This window comes from Cetorhinus maximus, chromosome 15 (assembly GCF_964194155.1).
Source record: "Cetorhinus maximus chromosome 15, sCetMax3.hap1.1, whole genome shotgun sequence".
Lineage (NCBI taxonomy): Eukaryota > Metazoa > Chordata > Chondrichthyes > Lamniformes > Cetorhinidae > Cetorhinus > Cetorhinus maximus.
Window position 1 is genome coordinate 83,860,847 of NC_135893.1, and position 26,936 is coordinate 83,887,782.

Here is a 26,936-nt window from a genome sequence, read left to right on the forward strand (position 1 = left end):
TCGATGCACAAAATGCACATCGTTCTTAATGAGAAGTCCAAATTCATATCCATTGGACCAGCTGCTCAACATGGCTGGACAGCCTTGCTCAAAAGTAAGCTAAAAAAGCGCTTGCTGGACTTGTGTAAGAGCATACACGGATTGCGCCTGTTTCAGTGAAATAAGTGACAACCATTCACTGATTCATTCCTCAGGACAATGCCTTGACCAATCAGGGTCAAGCTGCTTGGCTTGAATTTCAAACAATGTTTGACAGTTAACTGCAAGTCACCATCACTGGTGCACTATACAATGGCAATGCCTCTACCAATCAAATCCACTTGCCAAGCAATCAGCACTCTCTACACATACAGTATAAATTGTTGTTTTCCCCTTATATTAGCATTCTTGCGAAGTGTCCTGATGAGTGCAAGACGAAAAGTTTAGACATCTCTCTTTTTTCAACAATACTCAATTATAATACTAGCAACCAGATAAAAAATGCTGACTTGATATCTCATTTTAAGTTTGAAGCACACCTAGTGTGAAATCTTAATGTGCATCCAGAGAATTTAATTATTTTGTTTTGTCTATATTTTAAAAGGTTTGACATTTCCATGCCAAATGTCACATGCTAGTCAGGTGGTCAGTCAGCCAGTTTCTAACACACATTGTAGAACAATCAGCTTCTAAGAGTGAGCAAGCTGGACTAAGGTAACTTACCTGCCAAATTTCCCTCCTTATTTAGAAGCATTAGGTCTCCATCATTCCATGATGAAGAACTAGCCAAAATCACAAAGTCACTACGTTCTGCACCTTTCTCTGTGACACAGCACATTGGAGCATCAAACTATTCACAAAACTGCAACATTAACAAATGTAATGCTTAATGTCAAATGCTGTGGTGAAAATCTGAGAATGTTAATAACAAACGAAGCACTTTGAATCTTTTTGAGATTTTGATTCAGAATTCTTCTTACAGTGCAACTCAAAGTCTTGTACAATAGCCTAACAGCAAGGCATTTGCAGTATTCAAAGTTGCAAAGACTGCTGTGGTTTTCAATGATGAAAACTAAAGTCCAAGCAAGTGATTTGAAAGATGTCTTACATTTATAAGAACACAAGGAAGAAATATGAGGCAACCATTTGCCCGATTCCCTCTGCAAACTAACAACAATTTCCTCATCATGGACTGTATTTAATCAAACTTCCTACATGAAAACTACAGAAGGTCAAACAGTTTCCCCAACAATCACCTGCTGCACAACAAATCGCACAAAAGCAAATTAATTTAAACTCTCAACACACACTTAAAGCTGAGCTACTTTATTGCACAAATGCCTTGTCCTTAGTCCCAGCAGGACATGAATCATTGTGCTATGGATGTGATCTGCATCCAACTTTAGAATATGCAGTCTCATTTGTTAGAGCTGGATCAGGACATAATTTTATTTAAAGGAGTTACATAAAGATAGAATTAGCTACTGTTGGTTATCTGGACCCCAGGACTGAACTATTGTCTTGAAATTCAGGAAGCCATCCAAGCAAAATAGATAACACGAAGATTCTATGGGTTTAATGGATCTGACAAAGCTTTTAAATCATGGATTTTTGAAGACCCCTCAAAACCTAAGCATGTTCCCCTTCTAATCCAATTTTATACATCTACCCTCTCTTGATAACACAAGGGCAGAGGTTTTCAAAGTATTCTCTGCCTGCGATGGTCCTCCAAGTGATTCACAGGCTAGCCCAAAATGCAAGTAACTGACACACAACGTGGAGACTGACATTAGACTGAAGTTCTCCAGCTTGGAACTAGACATCATCTTGTTGGTGGAGACTGACATCAGACTGAAGTTCTCCTAGAACTAGAAGTCACCTTGTCAGTGTTTCATCAAAAGCAGCGCCATTCTTCTCATTAATTCTGATTAGTTTTTTTTGCAATAGCAAGCAAAAGTGGAGGAGGACCAGGAGGTGGTGCACAGGGTCTTTTGCCCCGCCTAAATGGTCTACAAGTGAAAAAGTTTGAGAACCACTTCTCCAGGGCATTATAGTCCAATCAGTAGACAGTGCTATATAAAAGGTGATCTAGAAATTCCACAAACCACAACTTCAAGGGATCAGATATTGGTGATGGAAATACAATTAGACACATGACAAACAGGATTAAGTCCTTTCAGACTGCTGCTTTTAGGAATTGGTTTCTGGACAAAATGATCCCCAACACTAGACAGGGTGCAAGGGTTTGGCTTAGCTTCATATTGCATTGTAAGATGTTGTTAAATGTTGAGCTGTTGATTTAACTTTACAGCCAATTGCCTTATGTCAACAAAACTACTTGTAAAAAGGTAGGAAAAGAAAGTACCACCTCAAGAGCTCTAAACATTTAGTGGTGGGTTTCCCAATTCCATGGCCGCCTTCCATCTCATGAGATGATGGTTTGCGTCTTGTGGTCAACTCTGGTGTGGCTCAAGAGTGCTACTCTGGCAGGCAATCTCTGCCATATTTGCTGCAGAGGAAGACGGTGGACTGAGAAGGTGCAGGAATCACTGGCCTCTGTTTTCTTTAGGCCCTCTTCTTGACCAGCTGGAGCTTTGTGTTTCTCCTTGCCTCCCCCAATGCCCTTCAAAACAGTCAGCCTCCAGAGGTCATGGCAGTCAGCGACTGTCTCCTACTTGACAATATTCACCATCTTCGTATCTTGCAGGTGTTTCTGTAGCAGAGGTATGGACATCCAGCAGGTCATAACCCAGTGGCCAGTTCGCTGTACAGAAAATCTTTGGATAAATGGCCATCATCCATCCAATGAACAGGGCCAAGCCAGTGCAGATGTCATTGCCTTCGCAATGAGTGTATGCTAATGGAATTAGCACACTCCAGGATCTCCGAGTTAGTGACCATGCCTTGCCAAGGGCTGTCGCGGATACGTCTGAGACAGCGAAAGTGGAAATTGTTCATCCATTTCTCCTGCCTAGTATATGCGGTCCAAGTTTCACTTTTGTAGTGGAGTGCACTGAGGGCACAGGCTTGGTAGGCTTGCAGTTTTTTGCTCCTTACTCAGCTTGACAGTTGCAGCTTTTGTAATACTCATGTTAATTTCAGCGTCAAGTGACAGATTTCTGGTGATTGTGGAACCTAGATATGTGAAGCTATCAATAATAACCTCCAGCATCACATTGCTGATTGTTGGCGGTGCGGCAACATCCTGGACCATGACATTTGTCTTCCTGATGTCGATGGTCAAACCAAATTCTCTACAGGCATGAGAGAATCTGTCCATTTACTGCTGAAGGTGTTCCTCAGTATGGAATGCCAGTGCGGCATCATCGGCGTATAGCAACTCTCTGATGGGAACTTGTACCCTTTTGTCTTGAATCTCAGGCAGAAAAGACTGAAAAATTTTCCATCAGTTCTGGTGTGTAAGTAGACACCCTCTGTAGGTGAATTGAAGGAATATGACAACAGCAAAGAGAGGAATATGCCAAAGAGTGCCTGCGCCAGAAAGCAAACCCATTTGACCCAACTGTGGACCTCAAATGGTTCTGATGTTGCCCTGTCATAGCTGACCTTATTTATCATGCTTCATGAAACAGGAGATCACACCGGGCAACTTTGGAAGCAGCCAATTTTCTTCTGCAGCTTAAATAGACTGCCACTGCTCATATGGTTGAATGCCTTGGTGAGGTCGAAGGTGGCAATATATTGTCGCCTCCTTTGTTCACGGCATTTCTCTTGCAGCTACCATACCGAGATCATTAAATTGTGGATCTTCCAGTTCTGAACTGCATTTCAGGATAGATGCGTTCCACCAAAGTTTGCAAGTTCCCCAATTACAATTCAAATATAGCAGAGCTGTCATTATTCCAAGCCATACATCAGCCTGCTTCCCAGGAAACGTACAATAGGGGATGGAGTTGGGGAAACTTAAATCTAACCAAGAATGAAAAGGCGAAGTTCCCCCTCTCTCCATTGCTCTAGGTTTGTATACGAAATGCTCATAATTCTACCCCGATTGGCATTCTTGCTCACTAACTATGAGAATAGCTCTTGTGAAAAATGGAAATGACACAGTGGTGCAAGGAACAGGGGGCTGCTCTTTTTAAGGTTGCAGTTTAGGCACTTTAAGGCTTGTAAGCAGCTAACACAATGTGTGAGAAAACTAATTTCTTAATGCTGCCAATTCCTCTAATGAGCAAAATTCACTCTGAGGAAAGAAATTCTATTTTTAGAAAAGTTACAATGCACAAATGCATTCATGGATAATTGATCTGGAATAATGGACACCTATAAAGAATTTCAGTTTCTCAAAATAATTCTGGTTTCCTGCTTTAGTGAAAGCCATCAGAAATTTGCTTTTCCTCAAAAGGCTACTTTCTATCAATTGCAGTTTAGGTGATGTTGGTGCAGTGGGAGATAAGTGACCTGAATCCTTCCAGAGAATCTGTTTCCTCGACACATTCAACTATTATTAACAGGGCTCATGCCTGGCAACACACTTCAGGCCACCTCTTCAACAAGTGCTCTGCGGTTCCAGCCTATTTGCGAATGCTGGACACTTCGGACTAAAGGTCCTGCAACATGAATGGCAACAAATACAGTGGGGGCAATTTCCCCTGATGGACTGCCAATGGACTGGAGTGGGGACACAGGGGAGTTGTGTCCCTAAGTTATTTCCATCTCTGTCTATCCCTGTTCCACCAAAATGAAATAACTGGCAGGATGGGCAAGGGATGCGGAAAGCCTGCCTAACTCAATAGTTTAACCAAACTCCAAGTGACTGCTGGCACCACCTTCTGAAGCAGTGCTTTTCTAAATCTGTCACCAGAGAACAGCTGTACTTTTTCCTGGGATTGACGACAATGCAGAAAAACTTAGAATTTTGTTACAGTACTTTAAAAGGAGATTTTGGTTAGCTAATTAGGAATTAGCCTTGCAAATCTACCCCAAGCCACCCTCATTCCCTTTGAGCTAACTTGAAATCAACTTCCAGACTCCCTGGTTACGCCTTTCATCACTTCTCACCCAAATCAAGGTGGTGGCAAAGCTCACAAATCTCATTTTGGCCAAATCAGCAAACTCTAACACCATTCCTCTTCTGTCTATGTTCAAATGATATAGCATATGGAACAGTCCAGAGCTTTCTGGGGAGGGTGGGAGTAGTTGGGTCTGATTGACAGAATATGCCTGAGATAATTTTTCCAAATCCAATTTGCCAAATTGCCTTGGATCCCATGGGATCTTACCTTCGTTATCAGTCTCTCATGCTCCTAGCATGTCCTCCTGCACTCTTCATTGAACCAGAGTTGATCCCCAGGCTTAATGGTAATGGCAGAGTGGGGAATATGCCAGACCATGAAGTTACGATTGTAGCTAACTACAATTCTGCTGCTGCTGAGGGTCCACAGCACCTCATAGATGCCTAGTTTTGAGTTGCTAGATGTGTTTGAAATCTATTCCATTTACCACGGTGGTTGTACCACACAACATGATGGAAAGTATCCTCGATGTGAAAGGAGGACTTTGTCTCCACAAGGACTGTGTGGTGGTCCTTCCTTCCAATACTATCAAGGACAGATGCATTTGCGACAAATAGATTGGCGAGGACTATGTCAATAAGGTTTTTCCCTCTTGTTGGTCCCCTCACCACCTGCTGCAGGCCCGGACTAGCAGCTACACCCTTTAGGACTTGGCAAGCTTGGTCAGTAGTGGTGCTACCGAGCCACACCATCCAGAGTACATTCTGTGCCCTAGCCATCCTTGGTGCTTCCTCCAAGTGGTGCTCAACATGGAGGAGTACTGATTCATCAGCTGAGGGGAGCAGAAGGTGGTATGCAGGTTTCCTTGCCATTATTTGGCCTAATACCATGAGACTTCATGGGGTCTGAAGTCCATGTTGAGGACTCCCTTGGCACCTCCATCTTGACTGTATACCGCTGTGCCACCACCATCACTGTGGGTCTGGAGTCACATGTAGTCTAGGCCAGGTAAGGACAGCAGATTTCCTCCCCTAAAGGACATTAGCAAACCAAATGTTTTTTTTTGACAATTGACAATAGTTTCATGGTCACCATTACTGAGACTAGCTTTCTAATTTCAGATTTATTAACTGAATTTAAATTCCACCAACTGCCATGGTTAGATTTGAACCTATGTCTCCAGAGCATTAACCTGGGCCTCTGGATTACTAGTCCAGTGACATTAACATTATGCAACCATCTTCCCCCCACCCCCAAGATAACCTCAACTCTCTTGCTGATCAAAAATATGTCTTACTCAGCCTTGAATACATTCAATGTCCCAACCTCCAATGTTCCCTGGAATAGAGAATTTCAAAGATTAACAACCAAAGATGAAATGCCTTTTCATCCCTGTCTTAAATGAAAGACCCCTTTATTCAGCAACTGTGCTCCCTAATTCTAGGTTAGAGTATAGGCCCAATCTGCTCAACATTCCCTCAGAAGACAACAACTTCACCCCAGGAATCGAGCTAGTGAACCTTCTCTGAACAGCCTGAAATGCAAGCATGGGTGGGGGGACTGCCCAAGGGCAGATTATCTGCTCATTTTTCCACACCTTGCATTCGTGTGTTTTATCTTCAGTTGCTTGTAAGGCCCTCTCATTTTCAACTTCAATGAGCAATTTGACAAGGGAAAGAATAAGAGGTGATTTCCCATTGCCTTTGTGTCTGCTTAAAGGAAATGCAAGTCCTTTTCCCAAAGGGATCCTCCATTTGTAAGCAACTACTGTTCCTCAAGGTTCTAGCTCATCTGCCATCACCACTGAAAATTTGCTGGTTCCGCCGTTGGTCATGTGTATGCCTGTGGCTGGGGCAACTTGCAAGAGGGAGTGGACAACCACTCCGAGGTCTCAAATGACCCTGCTGCTCTGAATGCAAGTATATCCCTCCTTAAATAAGGATATCAAGATTGAACACAGTACTCCAGCTGTGGTCTCATCAACACCCTGTACAGTTGTAACAACACTTCTGTCGCGAATAGCTAGTTTATAATTCATATGTTTTAGAATATAATTTTTAATTTTAGGAATCAGAGTTTTAACTGTAGTTAAATGGGGCATTTGACTGAGAAACTGATATGCAACCCTGAAGTAAATGCAATTCAAACAAGCTTGGAGTTAATTACACACAAAAGCTAACCTATCTTTATCTTCAAGGTCAGAGTTGAAAGTGTAAACACTGAACAATAGATGATCCATTTCTGACCTCTTGGATGAGCTGGAGTATCTACCTTTATGTCCATAAAAGAAGCTAATAGCTAGCAATTCTGGGAAAGGGAGTCGTAAAACTCCATCAGAGATAGAAGTTATTAATACGATTGGCAGAATTAGAGCTTTGTTGAAGGTAAAGTAATTTCTTTGCATTCTGTTTTAATCATCTAAAGCATGCCACATTGCCATAGGGATAGAGATTCAAGGTAGAGCCTTTTTTTGTTTGATTTATCTGTGTGCGTTTGCTGACAGAAGCAGGTAATTCAGTTTTGGAATAGACAGAGGCAATTGTAGCTTTGCTTTGGTGAAGACTGCATCTCACCGGATTGAGAACACCAACAGGAGGTGATAGTCAGTTAGGCCTGCATATCAAGCAGTGAAAATACTAACTTCATCGTTCACTTTGTGGAAAATGAGTGGGGCTCTCAGTTTGGATTTCGTGAGGGAAACGCAGCTGGACAATTTGCTGTAGCTTGTAGCTAATGGAAGGAATCCACAGTGGTCCTCACAAAGCCTTGTGGCAGAAAGCAGTCAGCAGAGTTAGCTTGGAAAGCTGTGGGAAGGCAACTGGATAGCTGCCAGCAACCCAAACAAGGAGCTGAGGCTTCCACAGTCGTGAGGTCTGTAAAGAAAAGTTGGAGGGTCGCATAGCCAAAAAGCAAATGGAAGAAGCCCCATAGCAGTTTTACCTCAAAGAACAGCTACCAAGGAGAAATAAAGTAAATTGCAGAGGGCTGTGGTATCACTTTTGGGTTGATCCCAGGAAAAGTGAATGAACCTTCAAGATTTCCTAAGAAGGGGGAACTCTTGGGCAGAAGGAGGGGGGGGGGGAAGGTAGATTAAAAAGTATAACTACGTTAATAGCATAAGACTTTATAAGCTATCGTTTTAAATTAGTGGTGCTTGATTTGTTTATTTCGCTTTATATATACAATAACTTTTGTTTAAAAGTGAAATTTTGTGGTGCAGCTCTGTCGGTTAATTGCTGGGTGTTTGGATTTCTTCTTTAAGTGTTAACAGTCCTTAACAGGGTCGTAACAATTGGGGGTTCTTGGCGGTATTCCAAATCCAAAGGCTGGGATGGTTACTCTGGTGTATTGGCTAAGGTTTAAGCTAACAAGATTTCATAGTGACTTTTATTCTACTTATTGAGAAACAGAATGGTATTGTCAACTGCTAATATTTTTCTGATGAGGGAAGATTTATCCTGGAGTGATTTGCAACAATTAACCCAAGTTAGGTTAATAATTAGATTGAAGCTAGGGATAAAGCAACGGCTAAAAAAAGGCAGAGATATTTGATGCAGTAGCACAGCTTTTGGAATTTAAAGAAGTAAAGATTAACCCAGATAAAACACAGTTAGAAATAGTTAAAATGCAACTGCAGATGAGAAAACTTGAATCGGAAGAAAAGAGCACAGCAAATGGAACTTAAAATACTTGAATGTGAACTCCACAGAGAAAAGTTAGCAAGGGAGGAAAGGGATAAGGAAAGAGACAGAGTTTCAAAGAGAGATGGAAGTCAGAAAATATGAACTGGCTGCAGAAAAGGTTAAATTACATTGTGAAAGAGAAACTAATTGTTTAGGTGATGAGTGGAGTCCCACTCCGAGTTTTGATTTAACAAAGAATCTTTGCTTAGTGCCTAAATTCGCTGAGGACGGGGTTGAGAGATTTTTTCTCTCGTTTGAGAAAATGTCGAGAAAGCTAGGGTGACGACTGAACACATGGACTCTTATTTTGCAAAGTGGTTTGATGGGCAAGGCGATAACCAATTCAAGTATATCAGGAGAACAATCTTCGGATTATCAGACAGTTAAAAATGTGATACTTATTGTATACGAGCTTGTCCCTGAATTGCATCAATTAAAATTCCAGACTCGGAGGAAAAGACAGATCAAAACCTTCATAGAATTTGCTACGGAAAAAGAAATATTGTTTGACCGGTGGCATCGTTCAATGAAATTAGCTGAAACTTTTGAGAATGCGAGGGAAATAATTTTAATGAAGGAAATTAAGAGCAGCTTTCCACTAGCTATTTGAAGATCATAAAGTTTCTAAAATAAGGGAAGCTGCTATTTTAGCTGATGGGTACAATACAACACAAATAGCTGGGTGACAGTAGATCTCCATTTGTAAACCTACACAGGTGCTTGAAAGGCAGATCAGATGAAAGTGAACAAAATTCAAACTATAGTGAAGGGGATAACAGAAACAAAAGTGCAGATTCTCCCAAATGGTCAAAAGGACAGTGCAGAAGATAAGGGAGAGTTGAAGAGACTGACATGTTTTCATTGTCACAAATTCAGACATTTAAAAGCAAATTGTTAGAAATTACAAAGTTAGTAAAAGATTTAGACTTTTATTCATAAAGTTTGCTGGGTAAAAATGCATGGGTAAAGGGTACTGAGGAGAAGTGTGTGCCTATCCCATTTTGTAGAGTGAATTTAAATTGTACTCTGCAAAGAAATCTGTTATTGTCAGTATTGTTTCTAAATAACCCATTAATCATGTGGATTTTATATTGGGGAATGATATAGTAGGTACTTTAGGTTTCCCACAATCTGAGATGGTGTGCCACAGTTCAGGAATAGTTTCTGTGAGCAAAAACTCTTCGCCTATTTGTGATCAGGCTGAGCAAGGGAGTGACAAGTCAAAATACCAATGTATCCATGCTAGCAGTGGACAGTACAGAGGCAAGCAAACCAACCAGAATTTCCAAATCAAAGTTCTTCACAGAGAGGAGTGAGACTTCAAAGTGATCCTGAAGGTTTAGTAACACCTAAAACAGAATACAACTGCAGAAATCCAGGCAGTAGCTCAGAGTTCAAAAGACCATTTAAAAACACAAAGTGATTGGAATAATGTGGTTGTGAATTGCATGGAAGAATCAAAGAGTCAGAAAAATAAATCAAAGTCCAAAACGAAGCTGTCGACATTGTTTGAAAGGAAAGGAATTTTTAAAAATTATTTCATGGGACATGGGTGTGACACCTAGTGACTGGCTAGGCCAACATTTCTTTCCCATCCCTAGTTCACAGAATCACAGAATTTTAACGGCGCAGAAGGAGGCCATTCAGCCTATCGTGTCTGCACCGGCTCTCCAAATAAGCACTATGACCGACTGCCATTGCCCTGCCTTTTCCCCGTAAACCTGCACATTGTTTCTACTCAAAATTATCTAAAGCTTTCTTGAATGCCTTGATTGAACCTGCCTCCGCCACGCTTCCAGGCAGTGCATTCCAGACCCGAACCACTCGTTGCATGAAGAAGTTTTTCTCATGTCACATTTGCTTATTTTGCAAATCACTTTAAACCCGTGCCCTCTCGTTCTTGATCCTTTTACGAGCAGGAACAGCTTCTCCCCATCTACTCTGTCCAGCCTCATGATTTTGAACATCTCTATCAAATCTCCTCTTAGCCTTCTTCCCTCCAAGAACAGTCCTAACCTCTCCAATCTATCCTCACAGCTGATGTTTCGCATCCCTAGAACCATTCTTGTAAACTTCTTCTGCATTCTTTCCAATGTGTTCAAATCCTTCCTACGTGGCCCCCAGAACTGTACACAATATTCCAGCTGAGGTCTAACGAATGAATGTCTTATATAAATTCAGCATAACCTCCCTGCTCTTGTACTCTATGCCCCTATTAATAGAGTTCAGGATACTATATGCTTTGTTAACTTCTCTCTCCACCTGTCCTGCCACCTTCAATGATTTATGTACATACACACTCAAGTCTTTCTGCTTCTGCACCCCCTTCAAAATTTCGCCCCATATTTTATATTGTCTGTCCATGTTCTTCCTACCAAAATGCAGCACCTCACACTTTTCTACATTGAACTTCATCTGCCACCTATCTGCCCACTCCAGCAACTTGTCTATGTCCTCCTGAAGTTCCACACCGTCTTCCTCGCAGTTCACAACACTCCCAAGCTTCGTATCATCCTATCATCCACAAACTTTGAAACTGTCCCCTGCACACCAAGATCTAGATCATTAACATATCAAGAAAAGCAAGGGTCCCAATACCGACCCCTGGGAAACTCCACTACAAACCTTCTTCCAGCCTGAAAAATATCCATTGGCCATTACTCTCTGCTTCCTATTTTTCTGCCAATTTTGTATCCACGTTGCTACTGTCCTTTTTATTCCACGAGCAATAACTTTTTTCACAGGTCTGTTGTGTGGCACTGTGTCAAATGCCTTTTCAAAGACCATGTACACCACATCAACAGCATTACCCTCATCGACCTTTTCTGTTACCTTTTCAAAAAACTCCAGCAAGTTAGTTAAACACGATTTCCTCTTTAGAAATCCATGCTGGCTCTTCCTTATCAATCCATATTTTTCCATGTGGCTACTAATTCTATCCCAAATAATTGTTTCTAGAATCTTGCCCACCGCTGAAATTAAACTGACTGGTCTGTAATTGCTGGGCTTATCCTTACAACCTTGTTTGAACAAGGGTATAATGTTTGTAATTCTCCAGTCCTCTGGCACCATCCCCGAGTCCAGGGAAGGCTGAAAGATTATGTCCAGTGCCCCTGCAATTTCTACTCTCACTTCCTTCAATATTCTTGGATGCACCTCATCCGGTCCCAGTGCCTTGTCAACTTTAAGTATCGGCAGTTTATTCAACACTTCCTCCTTGTCAATTTTGAACCCTTCTAGTAAGAGTTTCTTTGTCTGTCACCATGGCCTGGGTAGCATCTAACTCCTTGATAAAGGCAGATACAAAGTATTCATTTAATACCTCAGCCATGGCCCTTTGGTCCATGTGGAAGTTCCCTTTTAGGTCCCTAATCAGCCCTACTCCTCCTTTTACCACCCTTTTACTATTTGTATGTCTATAGAAGACTTTGGGATTCCCCTTTATGTTGGCTGCCAGTCATTTCTCATAATCCCTCTTCGCTTCTCTAATATTCTTTCTTGAGATGCCCCCAAGAAGGTGGTGGTGAGCTGCCGCCTTGAACTGCTGCAGTGCAAGTGTTGTAGAGACACCCACAGTGCTGTTCGGAAAGGAGTTCCAGGATTTTGACTCAGCGACAGTAGCGACAATGAAAGAATGGCAATATAGTTCCAAGTCAGGATGGTGTGTGGCTTGGAACGGGACCTGCAAGTGGTGTTCTTATGCATCTGCCACCCTTGTCCTTCTAGGTGGTAGAGGTCATGGGTTTGGATGGTGCTATTGAAAGAGTTTTGGTGAGTTGCTACAGTGCATCTTGTAGATGGTGCACACTGCTGCCACTGTGCATCGGCGGTCCAGGGAGTGAATGTTTAAAGTGGTGGATGGGGTGCCAGTCAAGTGGGTTGTTTTGTCCTGGGTGGTGTCAAGCTTCTTGAGTGTTGATGGAGCTGCACTCCTCCAGGCAAGTGGAGAGTATTCAATCACACTCCTGACTTGTGCCTTATACATGGTTGACTGGCTTTGGGGAGTCAGGAGGTGAGTTACTCTCTGCAGAATTCCCAGTCTCTGACCTGATCTTGTGGCCATAGTATTTATGTGGCTGGCCCAGCTCAGTTCCTGGTCAATGGCAACCCCTAGGATGTTGATAGTGAGGGATTCAGCAATGGTGATGCCACTGAATGTCAAGGGGAGATGGTTAGATTCTGTCTTGGAGATGGCCATTGCCTGGCACTTGCGTGGCGTGAATGTTGCTTTCCAAGCTGGTTTCAAATGAGATACTAGAAATGGCTTGGTCCTGGACCATGTGCAAGGGTTGTATTATCATTACTAAACTGGTAAATTTAGAAATATTGAAGTTAAAATATATAGAATCAAAGAGAAAGACCAATAGAAACAGTAAAACTGCAGTTTTAGAAACCTATGCCACTATTCTTCACGCCAAAGTACACATTCTTTCCCTTCATGACCCAGTTTATACAATGTTTAAAGTTATTTAAAAAACCTTAGTATGAAAACATAATGAACCTTATAAAACTGACTTTAGATTCCCAACCTATACCAAGTACTTTAGATTCCCAACCTATACCAAGTACTTTAGATTCCCAACCTATACCAAGTGCTTTAGATTCCCAACCTATACCAAGTACCAATTACTCTATGGATTGTAAGGCAGCTGGAAAAGCCCTGCCAGAAAGCCTAGCCAGGGTGCCATGCTGAAAATGTAACAGTAATAGAGTACGACATAAGCACTATAACTGTCAGAGCTTCCCACGAAGTGTTATTTCTGAAGTGTTTATTGTATGATAGCTCAATACAAGGAGGCGTGATGAATTTTAATGACACAAATTAAATTAGTGTGCGCCAGCTTTCAATATAAATGGTGTTAGGAGTGGTGACAGATGAAATATGCTACTGGTCTACAATGCTTCAATTTCCACAGATTTATCTTGGCAATTGCTGGTGTATTTGAAACCCACCTGACCCTTAACATGGAAAAAGTGAATTGGTGATAGCAAATATTAACTTATGTATCATTTTGAATAGTTACACTGTCACAAAGACTAGCTGCATAGATGAACAAGTAACTACTTCAGTGTGGCACACAGGTAATAGCTTTGCATTTCAATCTTTTTCGCAGTAACATAAATATGAACTTGCAAAGGCTTATACATTTTTATCATCCCCAGCCACGACAATGAAATAATAAGTACAATTCACTATATATTAATCATGGCCTGAACCCAATTTGTCATTAGTAACAATTTTGAGCTAGTATTTATAGCCGTCACCAGAAGATTCTCTTTCCTCCAAGCAATTAATTACGAATTCAGAACATTGTTGAAATAAATCCATTTCATTACATTTGAAACAGGCCTCGAATTCAGATATTTTTTGATGGTTTATTGTTGATTTGGAGTGCATGTCCACAGGTCCTCGAAGGTTGCAGGATAGGTGTATAAAGTGGTAAAGAAAGCATATGGAATGCTTCCCTTTATTGGACGAGGTACTGAATACAAAAGCAGGGATGAAATGATGGAACTGTATAAAACGCTGGTTGGGCCACAGCTGTAATTGTGTAGAAAGTTCTGGTCACCACATTACAGAAGGACATAATTGCTCTGGAAAGAGTGCAGAGGAGATCTACAAGAATGTTGCCAGGGCTGAAAAACTGCAGCTATGAGAAAAGATTGGATAGGCTAGGGTTATTTTCCTTAGAACAGAGGAGGCTAAGGGTTGACCTAATTGAGGTGTACAAAATTATGAGGGGCCTAGACAGGGTAAACAGGAAAGACTTGTTTCCCCTAGCTGCGGGGTCAATTACCAGGGGCATAGATTTAAGGTGAGTGGTAGAAGGATTAGAGAGGACATGAGGAAAATCTTTTTCACTCAGAGGATGGTGGGCATCTGGAATTCACTGCCTTAGTTGGCTGAAACACTCAACTCATTTAAAAGGTACCTGGATCTGCATCTGAAATGCTGTAACTTGTAGGGCTGTGGATCAGGTGTCGAAAAGTGGTGAGCGGCTAGTTTCTTTTTTCTCTTTCTGGCCAGCACAGACACAGTGGGCTGAATGGCCTCTTTCTACACTGTAACTTTTCTATGGTTCTATGGTCCCCACAGTTACTCAGTTGGGAGCCATCAACAACAGCTGGGGATTATGTGGGCAATCAGACATTTTTTCAGGAAGCCTTTCCATGCCTTGGGAAAACAGGAACCAAGTCTGCTCCCCAATAAACACAATCGTTTTCCTGCTAAGTCTAATAGGCTCATGTAAATGCATGTCTAGAATTCATGGTGTCCTTATACAACTACATTTTTAATAAACATGTTTCATAAGGTATATATTCCCTTCACATAAGATTTCTACCAAAGTTTTGATGCTAAACCAAATTACATAACATCTTTATCTCTGTTCCTGAGTCACAAATCGATCTACAGGCCCATTTGATTTAAGTAATTCTTTATTTTGACTTTTTCATGGAATGTGATCGTTGTTGGCAAGGCTAACATTTGCTGCCTAACCCTAGTAACCCTTGAGAATGGCAATCTTCTGATGTTTTTTCATAAATACAAGCATTTTTTCGTATATTTCTTTTCGTTTTCTCCTCTCTCCTACAACTTTCTTTCCCAGAAGGCATGGGTGCCATGGGCACAAGCAACCTTCCGATGATTCACCCAAGTGGCTATTGCTTATGCGTGAACACAATCCTGTTGGCACAAATTGTCCATTTTGCTATCCAGAATGCTCTGCTAAGAAGTGCAATTGGATGAACTAACTCAGCACAGGCAGCGAACAGAACATAGCTCTTCTAGTCTACATGTCTCAGCACCACACTGGATATTGCGTTTACCAAACTGGCTATGCCGGAAGCTTTTCTACTTGGTTTAAATTAAATTTTATGGTAGTTACTTTAATATTCCAAAGCATGATGCTAAGGGCCAATTCGAGGATTAATGTTGGAATTTCATGTACAGCAAACTCCAGATCTTGGATAAGCTATCTGATGAGGTATCATCCCTGGTGTCCAACAGATAGAGGAAAGAAACTTAAATGGATTCTTGAAAAAATATTTCACACCTTATGTGATTAAAAACTGCTATCAGCTGCTTTCCATTGAAAGTGCAGTGGACGTAACAGAAGGAAATTGAAATTTTCTATCACACATCTAACTTTTTTCATAGCTGAACAAAAGGCTGGTTGTCTACCCAAATTCTTTTGGGCAATTTTGTTTTCTTTTGAAGGGTCCAAAAATAAAATTGAAGAATGGATCCGAAATATTTTCGGAAGCACATGGGTAAGGTGGAATGACTTGTGTCCAATCAGTCTGCACAGAAAAGCAAACAAAAGAGAAAAGCACCATGGTAAATTTACAGCATTCAACATGAAAGCTAACAAAAAGCCTGAGAACTTCCACATCAGCAAACTTTTGGCATAAGAAACACTGTCCAATGGTAAAGGTTAGTCATAATAGGCTCAGCATTTAAACTATACTTGTATATAAACTAAAACCAGTCTCACCAACAGGAGCATTTTAATAAAATCAACTTGCTAAGAATTGGAACCGTCCTTTGCTTTTTCTTTGCTTAGTCAGTGATTTATTTTAGATGCAGGTGCAGAGGAGATGGGAAGGAGTATGACTTGGATTGATCCCAAGTCGGTTGCTCTATTAATTCAATTCCTATTTTTCCCATTTCCAAACAAATATATATGAAGAAGTCTGAGTTAATTATACAATCAGTAAATGATAATTTAACATTATCTTACATTGCCAAAACAAATACATCTTCCAAATCAGAATACCGCCTATGTTAGAAGCCCTTTGTGACTAACTGATTACTGTCTGATTAAACTATTGCCCGGGTTAGTTCTTCAGGGTGGTTTGATTTTAAGACTTGAATTAAGAGACCACCTGAAATCAGTTCAAAAAGCAAAAGTCCTGATAAGAAACTTGTAATGGTATAGAAATAAATTTCAGCATTTAAATTTTCAAAATGTTAAAGCAATCCCATCACATTTCACCCTGAAAAAAAATTCCAAATAATTTTCTTCCTATGCCTGAGCCAGTATAGCTGGATACAAATACTAAGTTCCTAAACATAGAACATAGAGAGACAAATAGTTGGTCAAAAGCCAGATGCCTGGCTATACGTCTTCGGGCAAAATAATCCCGGCAAAAAAGTTTCATCCCGATGAGGGTTTATTGCACTTAAACAAACCATTGACACTTCCATTAGCTGTCCTGTAATGACTGCAGAGTAAACAAGGCCAGCCACCCCATGGATGCCAACAGGATCCAAGGTAAACTGAATATTGGGACTTTGCAATTCAAGAACTAATCAGAGGCAGTATAAGTCATGCAATCAATTTATAAAGGGGTTTAATTTTTTTAATTCAAATAGATGATCCACTGCTCAAAACTGAACACGAAAGAAACATGACTGCAGTGCTCAATTACAGTACAAGAAAAGAATGTACAATGAACCTGCTCGAAGTGCACATTTGTACTCACATTTTGAACTGCAAAACTACTTTCCAAGTCCATTGCCAAGGTTAAATAAAGCTAACTATCTAAAACATTGCAGAATTTCATAGGCATCTATCTGTTTCTTCACCTGACTATTTTACCTTTACCGGTTAGGCGCTTCACAGCTGGCTACATCTGGAGAGACAATATTCAAAGACTTCAATTATACAGTGATAACTATGTTTAATGTTGCACCCTCTATTAGACTGATCCACCGATGCTAGTTTACCCTTAGCAGTACCCAATGCACCATCTGTTCAATCCATGACATTACTTAATAGGATGGTTCTGTAAAGAGAACGGATTTAAGATATACAGTAGATCCACGATTTTCAACATTTCTGGCTGAGAGAAAATAACATACAGATACTGGATATGATGGCACAGAAGATCAGCACACAGCTATTTCATCTCTACCACAACAACTTGGATGTATATAGTGTTTTTAATGTAGTAAAACATCCCAAAGCACTTCACAGAAGAATCATCAAACAAAATTTGACACTGTGCTATGTAAGGAGACATTTGAACAGGTAACCAAAAGCTTGGTCAGAGGTAGGTTTTAAGGCAGGTCTTTAGAGAGGTAGAGAGATTTAGGGAGGAAATTTCAGAGCTTAGGGCCTCAGCAGCTGAAGGCACGCCAACCAGTAGTGGAGTGATAAAAATCAGAGATGAGCATGAGGCTAAACTGGAGGATACATCGGTGCATTCTAGGAATGGAGGTGGTTAGGGATAGGGAGGTGGAGGCCATCGAGGAATTTGTAACTAAAGTTGAGAAATTTAAAATTGCAGTATTGCTCCACTAAGCAACATCAATGGTCAATGCTTATTCAGTCAATCTTAGTCCAATTTCAGTTGGGGAGCAGACTAAATTCAATATAAATCAACAATATCACTGAGGTCATAAATGTAGGGAATGAGAAAATTTGACCTACTGTAGAAATGAAGTTAGGGCACATTGCTAAGGTATAATACATGAGCTGTTCTCTATCTAGCCATGATGCAACAGGCCTGGAATTACCTGATACCGACAAAGGGGGTCAAAATTGAAGCTTATAACTTTATATAATACAACTATACTTCACTTTTGTAAGTACAAAAATTTATCCAACAAAATGCTTCCAAAGAATGCAGTTAGCTTGTAATTCACTTAACATGTATTTTACTGCAGTGAAAACGATGCTTGGTGAACTTTATTCTTCCGCAAATGTTTGTACAGCAGCCTCCTCCCAGAAAAACCAGCATTTTGACATGCATAATTTGCAGCATGCATATCTTCACAATGACCCAAGAGTTTGCTCCAGAAAGTCAATGATATACTAACAATCCCCACCAATTCCAAGACAAGACGACCACAGATACCCAATCTTCTAAAGGAAAGTCATTAATAACATTGTGAAAATGTATAAATGCTTGATTGATGCATCTGTGCTCACGAGACTGGTTTTCAAAATGGAACCATGAGCTTTACAGGTTAAAAAGCTTTATATAACTATGACAACTTGCACACTAAGTGAAATATAGCATTATTGTAAACTAAGCCACGGTTGCAGGAACAGAGGTACAAATTGAGAATAGGTGGTCAAGTCTTAAGTTAGGATGTACTTTTTCACAAAAAAAGTGTCTACAACCAGCAATAATGGGGACTGGCGACAACAACTCGAGTTATGCAGGAGAGTGTTAAATCTTATGATGAGGGGATTCTATGAGCTAGATGGGCTAACTAATCTCCCTCATTTTTTGTTTTCGAAGTTGGGCATGGAAAAGATTAATTTGTACATCTATCCAAAACCTCTGAACCAGAGAGGAAGTCACATGACAGTGTTGAGAGTAATTAGACTGCAGGAGGCAGGGTGACACATGGAGATCAGGGTCAGAAATTATTTTGTATAATTGTTCCACATATTATAACCTCAAATTAAGGATTTTTGCAGTTTATGCTGTAGTCACAAATTCTTGTGTTCCTTTTTCTGGAGTGACCACTATACATCGCAGTGAAGCTGGAAAAAGTTAGATTGAGATCTATGTTAAGATGCAAATTATGTACCAAATTACACTGCTCTTCATTTAACAATTCCCTATTTTCTCACTCCAATTTTATTCAGGGAAGGAAGAGTTTCTCTTTTCTTTGTATCTTGCCTGCATCCATTCCATGTTAAAGTTGACCACAAATTAAATAAAGTTGCAGAAATGTTTGTTTTCCAGGTGTATTCAGATATAGAATATGTTTCATATAGAATATGTTTGCTGCTGGTCGAAAACTAAACACAACACGTCCCAGGTTGGCAAGATTCTCAAGAAACGTTAACTGATTTCTTCTCCACCGATGCTGCCAGACCTGCTGAGTTTTTCCAGGTAATTCTGTTTTTGTTTAAGATTCTCTTAATATACTTTTGGCTTATTGATAGCAGCACTGTTAATGCAAGATTACCTACATTAAAAATAAAATGTGTTCAGCTGTGTAGTATGTTGACTGGTATGTAGAAACCATGTGGCCAAGGAATTGCCTGGTTGCGAGTACTCTCTTCTGGTTAGTGTTACTAAGCATGTGCTTAACAGAAACCAGTCCAACCAAAGAATCATTCCAGAATGAACATACAAGGCAGCCTTTACATTTCCATACCAAATCTGTAAAAGTTGTACCAACTATTTAGAAATTGTAACTTTAAGTTGGACTAAATCAAAGTAATTGTAAACATTTATAAATTCAAACTCAAACTAAAGTCTTTACTAAGGTGATGAGCTTGGCCTTTGATAAAAGCAGAGACTGGGTTAGCTGCCAAGATCTACTCAATTCAATCTTCTCCGCCACGGCAAAGGGTGTGCGAAGGAACATAGGAGGAGTAGGCCATTTGGCCCTTCAAGCCTGCTCCACCATTCAATTAGATCATGGCTGATCTGGTTGTGGTCTCAGCTCCACTTTCCTGTCTGCCCCCCATAAACTTTCACTCTCTTGCCTAACAAAGATCTATCTACCTTTGCCTTAAATAAATTCAAAGGCCCAGTCTCCACTACTTTCTGGGAAAGGGAATTCCACAAACCAATGACCCATTTGGGAGAAAAAGTTTCTCTTCTTCTCAGCCTTAAAAGGGGAGCTCGTATTTTTACACTATGTCCCCTAGTTTGAGTCTCCCCCATAAGAGGAAACATCCACTGGGTATCTACCCTATCAGATGCCCTCAGGGTCTTATATGTTTCCATAAGATCACCTCTCATTCTCCTATGGGTATAGACCTAACCTGTTCAACCTTTCTTCACAACCCCTTCATCCTAGGAATGAGTCCAGTGAACGCTCTCATGAATTGCTTCTAAAGCAATTATATCTTCTTTTAAATAAGGTGGCCAAAACTGCACAGTACTCCAGATATGGTCTCGCCAAGGCACTGCACAGCAGTAGTAAAACTTTCCTACTTTTATATTCCATTCCTCTTGCAATATATGCCAACATTCCATTTGCCTTCCTAATCACTTGTTGTACCTGTATCATAACTTTGTCATTCATGTACCAGGACATCTAGATCCCTCTGGAGCACCAGGTTCTGCAATCTTTCTCCATTTAAATAGTATACTGCTTTTCCATTCTTCCTGTCAAATTGAACAAGTTCACAGTTACTCACCTTGTACTCCATCTGTTAATTTTTTGCCCACTCACTTAATGTGTCTATATCTCTTTGCAGACTCTCTACCTCCTCCTGACAACTTACTTATCTACCTATCTTGGCGTCATCGGCAAATTTAGCTACCATACATTCGCTTCCTTCATCAAAGTCATTGATATAGATTGTAAGTAGTTGAGGACCCAGCACTGATCTCTGTGGTACTCCACTAGTTACAGCGTGCCAATCTGAGAAAGACACGTTTATCCTGACTCTCTGTTTCCTGTTAGCCAATCAATCCTTTATTTATGCTAATATGTTACCCTCTACACCATGTGCTCTTGTCTTGTATGAAGGCTACGACATATATCGAAACCTCCAAATGCAGCAATAAACAATTTGTAGAGGCTGGTGTAAATATTTGGCTGCGCATCATCCATGCCCATTACCTCTAGACCTGACAATTCCAACACACACCTGGCTGGTCTCCCAACTTCCACACTCCATTAAGTTAAATAATCACCAGCCCTACAACCCTTTGAGATATCTGCGCTCATCTAATTCCAGAATCTAGCACATCCCTGATTTTAATCCCTCCACCATTGGTCTTTATCTACCGAGGCCTTAACTCTGGAATTCCCTCCCTTAACTTCTTTGCCTTGCTTTCCTTCTTTTGAGATGCTCCTTAAAACTTACTTCTGACCAAAGCTTTGGTCATCGTCCCTAACAACTTCTCACATGGGCTCGGTGTCAAGGTTTTTTTGATAGCTCCCTTGTGAAGTGTCTTAGGATGTTTTATTACGTTAAAGTTGCTCCAATAACGCAAGTAGTTGTTTTTGTGGTTGTTGTAAGTATTACAACACAAGACATATCAGGAAAAATAGAGAAGAGCAAAATTCCACATAAAATTGATCTGGATTTTTACGATAGTATGACAAAACTGTCACAGCACACACTGACTATAAACACAATTTAAAAAAAAACGGAACTTTATATCATCTTAGACAAGTTTATACAGAATGGATCCCACTTGAGTGACGGCTATGGGATTATTCTCCCTTTCACTTGAGTATAATCAATAGTTTCAGAGTCTGACACTCAGCCCTAAAAAAAACTTCTCTAAATAGTACTATTTCTGGTACCTAACCATATTTTCAACTGACAATGGTGCAAGAAGGCAGCTCACCACCACCTTCTCAGGGGGAATTAGGGATGGGCAATAAATGCTGCCCTCGCCAGCAATGCCCACATCCCGAAAACGAATAAGAAAAAAAACAAAAAGGTAATTTGGTGAAAGTAAACAAGGCTTCTGCCCTAAACTCAACTTTTTTTTAAAATGCAGAAGTAAAATATTTCCAAAAGTAAGTCTGTGCTTTAATGAACATTTTTTTTTATTCATTCAAGGGATGTGGACTTTGCTGGCTAGGCCAGCATTTATTACCCAACCCTAATTGTACTTGAGATGGTGGTGGTGAGCTGCCTTCTTGAACAACTGCAGTCCCTGTTGTGTAGGTACAGCCACAGTGCTGTCAGGGAAAGAGTTCCAGAATTTTGGCCCAGCGGCAGTGAAGGAATGGCAATATTTTTCCAAGTCAGGGTTGGAGGGGAACTTCAGGTGGTGGTGTTCCCATGTATTTGCAGCCCTTGTCCTTTTAGATGGTAGTGGTCATGGGTTTGGAAGGTGCTGTCTAAGGGAGCTTGGTGTGTTGCTGCAGTGCATCTTGTAAATGGTACACATTGCTGCCACTGTGCGTCTGTGGTGGAGGGACTAAATGTTTGTGGAAGGGGTGCCAATCAAGTGGTCTGCTTTGTCCTGGACTGTGTCAAGCTTCAAGTGTTGCTGGAGCTACACTCATCGAGGCAAGCAGAGAGTATTCCATCACACTCCTAACTTATGCCTTGTAGATTGTGGACAGCCTTTGGGGAGTCAGGAGGTGAGTTACACACCGCAGGATTCCTAGCCTCTGACCTGCTCTTGCAGCCACAGTATTTATATGGTTGGTCTAGTTCAGTTTCTGGTCAATGGTAACCCCCAGGATGTTGATAGTAGGGGAATTCAGTGATGGTAATGCCAATGTACATCAATGGGCAATGGTTGGATTCTCTCTTGTTGGAGGTGGCCATTGCCTGGCATTTGTGTGGCACAAATGTTACTTGCCACTTGTCAGCCCAAGCCTGGATATTGTCCAGATCTTGCTGCATTTGGACATGCACTGCTTCTGTATCTGAAGAATCGCGAATGTTGCTGAACATTGTGCAATTATTGGCGAACATCTCCACTTCTGACCTTCTGATGGCAGGAAGGTCATTGATGAAGCAGCTGAAGACGGTTGGGCTGAGGACACTACCCTGAGGAACTCCTGCGGGGTCCTGGAGCTGAGATGACTGACCTCCAACAACCACAACTATCTTCCTTTGTGCTAGGTATGTCTCCAACCAGCGGAGAGTTTTCCCCCTGATTTGCACTGACTCCAGTTTTGCTGGGGCAAAACTCCTTGATGTCAAGGGCAGTCACTCTCACCTCACCTCTGGAGTTCAGCTCTTTTGTCCATGTTTGAACCAAGGCTGTAATGAGGTCAGGAGTTGAGTGGCCCTGGTGGAACCCAAACTGAGTGTCAGTGAACAGGTTATTGCTAAGCAAGTGCTGCTTGACAGCATTGTTGATGACCCCTTCCATCATTTTACTGATGATCGAGAGTAGACTGATGGAGAGGAAATTGGCCGGGTTGGATTTGTCCTGCTTTGTGTGTACAGGACATACCTGGGCTATTTTCCACATTGCTGGGTAGATGCCAGTATTGTAGCTTGTTAAATATATTGTCTAACATTTAATCCAGAATTTCATTTTTCCCAACATTTACTGACTGATTCAATTTCAGTCAGATCACAATGCAGTAAATACCAAAATGCACTATAATAAAAGGGACTAAGCAACAATCGCAAATTATTAGCAATTTAAGGAATTTTCAAAAGTGAGGGAGAGTTTCCAAGAAATCAACAGGTACCAAAACACAGGCCAGACAATACTTTTATTCACATTGAAACCTCCTTCGTGATTGTTCCCACCCGCGAAAGAAGTATGACTGACACCAAAATATCAGCGCCAACCTCATTCAACACTACAACTTGCATTTATATAACACCTTTAATATAGTACTATGTATCATAAAAAACATTTTAAATAAGTATGTCTGATCATAAAGTAACCACAGTAGTTCTGATATAGTTACCTCATAATTCTATTTTATTGGCACTAAGTTCTCACCTCCCTATATAATTTTTGCTGCTTAAATCAAGTTACTGGATAATTCAAATTATTTTCTCACAATAAACATCAGAATTATCAGTATACTATTTATGTTAATCAATTCAAAATGATACTGTTATTTGTATGTGTGTGCTGTACTTTTAAACAGACTTCAATGGGCTTCCCAATATTAATGGTTTTCCAAGATATCAGAGTTGAGAGCTTCACTCTTCCATGTAGAGTGATGGAAATCACCGTTGTACTGTAAATTAAGATAAAATCATACTATGATTCCATTTTAACATCTGTTGCAAATTCAATTCCATCTCTAGGGATCATAGTAACGTGTGTGTCAAATTGCTACACAACATGAGCTGCTACAAGTGTTTAACATTGCGTGGCTGGTTTTGATAATCACATTTCTGGGGTCATTTGCATTCCTGAAACTATTCGATAATATTATCCCAAAGTAGAAGTCATTACCACTGTGCTCTCCCACTCTCCAGCTTCATTCTCCCTGAATAAGCTCAAATACCCTCAGTGCTTCTCTTGGCATTCTCTAAAGGGCCCACTAAGCTGTTCTTTACTACTTGCTTATCACCAGCAACCCCATCTGGTTGACTTCCCAAGTGAGCTCACTGGGGTCTAATCTCGCCAACCTTCATTCCCTCCCTCTTACCATGCCTACCATTATTCCCCTTGGACTCTGGCAGTGGATCACTGTCCCGGTCCATAATTCCCTCCAGAATTTCCACTCATCCAAATGACAAGACCCTGTCCATTCACCGCATTATGAATGACTGCACCGACATCTTGGTTTTGACTGAAACTTGGCTTATAGGTGGTGACACCTTAGTGAAACTGTCTCTCCTGGCCTTAACTTTCACCACCTGATATAACCAAGCTCCCTCAGTCACACCTTGGTCCCTCTCCCACCCCTCTGGACATTCAACTTTGAACACCTCACCTTGGTCTACTCATCTTGCCTCTCTGTTAAATCCTTGTTCTCTGTTGCCCCATTCCAAATTTCTCATTCAGGCACCACCACTTGGCCTCACCCCAGCACTGGTTCGAACTAGGGTTGCCAATGCTACAGGATTGGCCTGGAGTCTCCAGGAATTGAAAATCAATCTCCAGGACACTTCAGTGTGCGACCCTGAAGAAAAATCATTGGGACATTAAAATATGTTTTTGTCATTTTCTTTGAACATTTCTCTTTACCAGATATAAAAATTAAAAGTGGAAAACAAATGGCTGTTGGATTGACAGTCAAGCATCATCCAATTGGGTAATGAGTCTTTTTGCTTTCCAATTGACATAGGAAGGCAGTATGTCACAAGGATGACTGTGTGTTGGCTGGCTAATGGTTGGAGCCAAGTCAGGTGATGAAACCTCCAGAAATACATTTAATGGCAACCCTAATTCCAGCCCCCTCCCAGGGTTGAACTGGATCAGGCTGCTCGCAACCACTATTTGACCCTCTGCAGCATTACAAACCCTGCATCCACTCACCACAAAGCCCTACTTCCACAACTTAACATTGTCTGCCTGTACCTCAGCCCAGCTGCTGCTCGAACTCTTATCCATGCTTTTGTTATCTCCAGATTCGACTATTCAAATGCTCTACTGGCCAGCCACCCATCCTGAATAAACTTCAACTCAAATAATACTGCCGCTTGTATCCCAACTCTCTGATTTGTGGCGACTACATATAACAAGTTCCGGGTTTACTGCATGGGATTTCATGATTTTTACTGATGCTTTGGGGATTGTGACTATGATTGTGCAAACAAAACCCTGTCATTAGTACATGGATGTGCGTGTAAAAACAAGTGAAGGCGCTTGGCTGCTTCCCATGCAAGAAGGTAGAAAAAGTGCCAACTTAGCCAAAACTTGCATCAACTCCCTTTAAAAGGGTTGTTTCTTAGAAGATTAAGTATGAATGAATTATTCCTACGAAATTCGAGGGGTATTTGGCATAGATCATTCTCTCCCTGCCCGGCAACACAAGCTATTGAATGGGAGATGATGCCTTGTTTGTGTGTGGATACACATATTAGGTCAATCAATCCATGTGCATGGTGTGACAATACCGTCTTCAGAATTAACAACCAACTGAAAGCCACAATGTAGCAGTGGAACTACACTTACCATGTCTACAAACACCTCTGAACTCAACCTAACGCGCATTCTGCAGCACCAACTGCTTACTTCCAGCCCCTCACGTCCCAACTGGTGCACAGGTATTTGGAAGCCTGCACTGCATATGCCATTGCTCTTTACCAGTCACTGCGTGAAAATCCAAAACCTAACGTCCTCCTGACCAAAGCCTAGTTCAAAATTGTATTTACAAAGAATATAAGGTGTGTCCAGCAAATGAATTTTAAAATCCATGCTGTATGAGTCAACAAGCAGACTGCAGCAAGTGGACTAAACCAGAGGCTGATTCTCATGTGTTTGTGGCTGCCCTGTTCCTAACTCCCCTCAAACACAACACTCCTACAACAAGCAGTTCTCCCACTAGCTCTTCCTCTGAACATGCAGAAATGCTGTAACCGAATTGATTTCACAAAAGTACAGAACAGAGGATTCACGCTCAAAAACAACATACACGTATGACTATAAGACAGCGATCGGGGATATTATAAATCTATAAACCGCATAAAGGCAAGAACAGAATTAAGCTGCCCAAGACAGGCAAACTTCATACGAATGGCATTGGAAGGTCAAGCGAAAATTTCTACCGTGAGATGTAACATTAACTTCTGAACTAAGTTATGATTTGGAAAAAAGATACAAGTACCTAGCATCATTACAAAGCACTGAGTAAAACATGATGAAGCCTTGCCTCAATCTATCAATCTGGTTGAGGGTAATGCAGATACTACAGACCAAAGGCAAAGATTCATCCATTTGTTTTTACAGTTAAAACTGATTAGCTTCTGTGGGAATA

At 41.0% G+C, this 26,936-nt stretch overlaps 1 protein-coding gene across 6 annotated transcripts in view; it reads right to left on the reverse strand.

Moving 5' to 3' along the window:
* The window catches only part of crebbpb (CREB binding lysine acetyltransferase b), a 154,270-nt gene that overhangs the window by 121,437 nt on the left and 5,897 nt on the right, over positions 1-26,936 (reverse strand). Inside the window, exon 1 of one of the 6 annotated variants that reach the window (XM_078558786.1) lies at positions 24,951-25,084. The exons of the other annotated variants lie outside the window; for them this stretch is intronic. The gene's annotated coding sequence lies outside the window, so the exon portion shown is untranslated. Of the gene's footprint in view, positions 1-24,950; positions 25,085-26,936 lie in introns of those variants that run through there. 6 annotated transcript variants of the gene reach the window in all.